This window comes from Mandrillus leucophaeus, unplaced genomic scaffold, assembly GCF_000951045.1.
Source record: "Mandrillus leucophaeus isolate KB7577 unplaced genomic scaffold, Mleu.le_1.0 Scaffold4, whole genome shotgun sequence".
In the NCBI taxonomy this organism is placed as follows: domain Eukaryota; kingdom Metazoa; phylum Chordata; class Mammalia; order Primates; family Cercopithecidae; genus Mandrillus; species Mandrillus leucophaeus.
The window spans coordinates 1,959,060-1,963,949 of record NW_012104253.1 but is presented as its reverse complement, the minus strand read 5'-3'; the positions used below and the strand labels follow the sequence as shown (position 1 = coordinate 1,963,949).

The 4,890-nt window shown below is 46.9% G+C and overlaps 1 protein-coding gene across 1 annotated transcript in view; it reads right to left on the bottom strand.

Moving 5' to 3' along the window:
- Positions 1 to 4,890, bottom strand: part of HSP90AA1 (heat shock protein 90kDa alpha (cytosolic), class A member 1) — a 70,183-nt gene that overhangs the window by 17,884 nt on the left and 47,409 nt on the right. The gene's annotated exons all lie outside the window — the stretch shown is intronic.

The following is a 4,890-nucleotide window of genomic DNA, read 5'->3' as shown; positions in this document are numbered from 1 at the left end:
AGGCTGGTCTTGAACTCCTGACCTTGTGATCCACCTGCTTCGGCCTCCCAAAGTGCTGGGAATACAGACGTGAGTCACTGCCCCCATCTCTTTTTTTTTTTTTTTTCTTTTTTTGAGACAAAAAAAGTGCAGTGGTGTGATCTCAGTTCACCACAACCTCCGACTCCCTGGTTCAAGCGATTCTCCAGAGTAGCTGGGATTACAGGCATGCGCCACCACACCTGGCTACTTTTTGTATTTTTACCAGAGATGGGGTTTCACCATGTTAGCCAGGATGGTCTCAATCTCCTGACCTCATGATCTGCCCACCTTGGCCTCCCAAAGTGCTCTGTCGCCCAGGCTGGAGTGCAATGGCACGATCTCGGCTCACTGCAACCTCCGCCTCTTGGGTTCAAGTGATACAGTCCTTGAGCTGCTGCACCTGGCCAAGCCTCAGTTTTGTTGTCTGTAAAATGAGGAGTAGGGATGGGACAGTTAGACCAGGTTCCATTTCTGTCTTAATGTAGTTCTAAATTCTTTCACTAGAGGACAGAACAGCTAGAGTAGAAGTGGATTATTAAGTAGAACTGAGCAAGAATGAGCTGAAACCTCCACATATTGCAAACACCCTGTACCTTCTCCAAAGTTAGAGCAGGCAAGCATTATGCAAATGTTTTATAAACTGATGTGTCCTAGCCCCAATTAATATGTTGTAGCAAATCATAATGCTAAGTTAATACTTTGAGTGGTTAATGGATGTATAATAGCCAACTAAAAAAATTTCTAAGCTACTTCGTAATGTAGTATTCCAAGCAGCACTCCGTAGCGTACAGCATGCTGCTTATATGAAAACCTTTTCAACACTTTTGTATTTCACTTAAAAATGCAGGAGAGGCTGGGCACGGTGGCTCAAGCTTGTAATCCCAACACTTTGGGAGGCTGAGGCCGGCGGATCACTGGAGGTCAAGAGTTCGAGAACAGTCTGACCAACATGGAGAAATCCCATCTCTACTAAAAATAGAAAATTAGCCGGGTGTGGTGGCGCATGCCTGTAATCCCAGCTACTCGGGAGGCTGAGGCAGGAGAATCACTTGAATCCAGGAGGCAGAGGTTGCGGTGAGCCGAGATCACACCATTGTACTCCAGCCTGGGCAATAAAAGCGGAACTCCTTCTCAAAAAAAAAAAAAAAAAAAAAAAAAATGCAGAAGACCTCCCTAACATTGGATTTCAGTCAACATTCAATCTTGTTACCCACATTAAAACAGCTAAGCTAATTAAATGTGACACGTGTGTTTAGGGCTGGTGAAGAATGCTCTGCTTTACAAAGGCCAGTGGCTGACGTTCTTACTGAGTGAGAATGTGGACACTTCGTTTTTGCTTCTGTTTCCTGAGTGTTAGCCCGTTAGTGCTACTGCCCAGCAGCGGCTTCCCTGATGTCCCTCCGTTCTCACAGGGACCCTGGGCTTCCTGTCATTAGTGGTATCTCTTCTAAATTCTATTTTAAAATTCCAAAAATAAAATTATAATGTAGGCTGGGCATGGTGACTCACATCTGTAATCCCAGCACTTTGGGAGGCCAAGGTGGGTGGATCGCTTGAGTCCAGGAGTTCAAGACCACCCTGGGTGATATAGGGAAATCCCATCTTTACAAAAACTACAAAAATTAGCCAGGCAGTGGTGGCATGTGCCTGTGGTCCCAGCTACTTGGGAGGCTGAGCGGGGAGGATAGCTTGAGCCAGGGAGGCAGAGGTTGCAGTGAGCTAAGATTGTGCCATGGCACTCCAGCCTGGGTAACAGAGCAAGACTCTGTCTTGAAAAAAAAAAAAAAAAAAGAACTATAAATATTCAAAAACATTTTTATTATGTAAAAATTTCCTCTTTAAAAGCGAACAGCTGGTGAATCTCCCAGTGCTTTTTGAGGAAGGATAGCAGTGTTAGGAGGGTCAGGCTCACAGTGAATTCTCTCAGGGCTTGGTTCTATCAGCTATGATTGGGTCACTGCAATCCAGCCTGGGTGACAGAGTGAGACCCTGTCTCAAAAAAACAAAATTTTCAATCTGGTTTTTGTTTGTTTTTTTTTTTTTGTTTTTTTTCAGATAGAGTTTCACTCTTGTTGCCCAAGCTGGAGAGCAATGGTACAATCTTGGCTCCCCACAACCTCTGCCTCCTGGGTTCAAGTGATTCTCCTGCCTCAGCATCCCAAGTAGCTGGGATGACAGGCATGCACCACCATGCCCGGCTAATTTTGTACTTTTAGTAGAGACAGGGTTTCTCCATGTTGGTCAGGCTGGTCTCAAAGTCCCTACCTCAGGTGATTTGACCGCCTGGGCCTCCCAAACTGCTGGGATTATAGGTGTGAGCCACCATGCCCAGCCCTGATTTTAATTTGTATTTCTTTGATTAGTAATCCTATCTTTTCATTCTTTACTGGCTAAGAGTTTAAATCCCTGCTTTGCTACCACTCTGTGTGACTTTGGAGAGACAACTTGACTTTCATGTGCCTCAATTTCCTCATCTGTGAGGTTCCTCTCTAAATAAATTGACCAGCTTCAAAGACGTATAGACTGTGACATGGTGGGACGGGCTCTAATGAAATTCCTGTACCCTTACCCACAAATCACAAAGCTTCTAGTCAGTATTTTAGTACCTCCCATTCTTGTTCAATAAATTACCACATGCTGGACATGGCCGGCTAGGGGCTGTGGCTCCAGAGATGCTTGAGGGAACGTCAGTCACCACCTGTCCATCTGCTCCCAGCATTCAAAATTTGGTTCACTTTTCTCTCCTGCTGCTTTGTCCTCTTCCATTCTTTTGTCCTGTGGCTGCATGAGATACACACATATATAATGTCCACTGCCATATTAGCAGGGCTCCAGAAGGAACAGAGATGAATGCAAATGTTCCACCCGCTATGTCTAACCAGAGGCCAGAGTGACGTTCTAAGGGACTGAGTGTGACTCTGTTCCTCTAATGCTCAGCCCCTTCCGTGGTTCTCTGTGCCTTAGGGTCAAGTCCAAACTCCTCAGCACAGCCTGCCCAGGCCCCTTCAACACTCCCCCCTCATCTCTTGCCACCACCACCCTCCTAGGGTTCAGTCACTCCAAACCCCACTGCCCACTTCTGCACGCCCGTCCCGCCCACATTCCTCCCCGCTTTTGCTCATGCTGTCCTCCATAAGTGGATGCTCAAGGCGCAGCTCGCAAGCCACCTCTTCTGGGAGCCCAAAGGATTGGATTGTCTTTCTCTTTTCTCCCACAGCACTTTGTCATATATGCGCTATAGCCCTGTATGATGATGATTGTCACATGCACTCCAGGCAGGGACGTGGGACTCTCTTGGACATTGCCTGGGCCTGTAGTGGGCTCTCAGTAGATGTCAGTTCAGTGGATGGGTAGGCAGGGAATAAACAGTAAAGAGAGTGACATTGTTTTAGCATTCTGTGACTCCCACCACCGGTTAGTTGGATGGCTGGTTAACATGAGCTAGAAATGTTTAGGATAGTAATTTTAAACCTTAGTCCACTTACCAGTAGCCTAAGCAATATAAATGGCTACAGACCCTCATAGAGGTGTTGCCATGCACCTTGGCTCTGTCCGAAGGCCAGCAACACAGTAACAGGGAATGCAGAGACGTTGGAGGGCCGTTTCCAGAGACAGTGTGGAGTGGTGGATCCAGACACCACCTGAAGCCAGGGAAACACTTGGGCCTTTTCTTGGTACCAGTGAACGGGTGCCCTGCTGGGAACATAAACACAATCTTCTGGACTTCCAAACCAAACATAACAGAGATAGGGCGGCAGAGGATGAACTTGGACAGGCCCCAAGCAGGCAGGCCCTGGCTTCCTTAGACTTCCCCTGTGACTGTCAAATGTTTTAAAATACGTGATATGTTCTCTTTTTGCAGGAAGGTCAACTTGGGAAGTGGACCAGGGTCCCAGTAAGGAGCTGGGCTTCTCTGTAGATGCTGTATGGCCTAATTCCCCCAGTCCAGCAGTGCTTCTCCGGGTGCCCAGGTGCTCTTGGACTGGGCTAGAGGGCCTGCAGCAAAAACTAGAACTTAGCTGTTATTATTCCAGGCCCCATTCAGACTTCTCCTAATGACTCAACCAACTGCAGGAGAGCTGAACTGAAGGGTCTGAAATTCTGGTTGGGTTTCAAAGTTAGTGGCTAAGGGGAAAATTGAATCCAGGGGAAATGTCCCCCTTGAAAGCCCCTTAGGAAAGTAAGCTAAATGCATCAATGACACGAGTTCCCTGTAAGTCATAGACTTCCACACTCCGTATAAAGAAGCCTGGGCTCACATTCAGGCTCTGCCACTCACATGACTTGTGAGAGTTTCTCATCAAATGGGAATAATAATGTCTACTTCCTATGATTATTCTAGAGACTAAATTTAGATAAAATACGGGGAAATATAGTACATAATAAGCACTCAAGGCCAGGAGTGGTGGCTCACGCCTGTAATCCCAACACTTCGGAGGCCAAAGGGAGTGCATTCCTTAAGCCCAGGAGTTTGAGCCTAGCCTGGGCAACATGGTAAGGCCCCTTCCCCAAAATAAATAAAATAAAAGAAGTAGGGGGCCAGGTGCAGTGGCTCACGCTTGTAATCCCAGTACTTTGGGAGGCCGAGGTGGGCAGATGACCTGAGGTCAGGAGTTTGAGACCAGCCTGGTCAACAGGCTAAAACTCCATCTCTACTGAAAATACAAAAAAATTAGCCAGGTGTGGTGGCACATGCCTGTAATCCCACCTACTCAGGAGGCTGAGACACAAGAATCGCTTGAACCCAGGAGATAGAGGTTGCGGTGGGCCAAGATGGTGCCAATATACTCCAGCCTGGGCAGCAGAGCGAGACTCAGTCTCAGAAAAAAAAAAAAGAAGTGGGAGTTGAATTTTTTTTTTTTTTTTTTT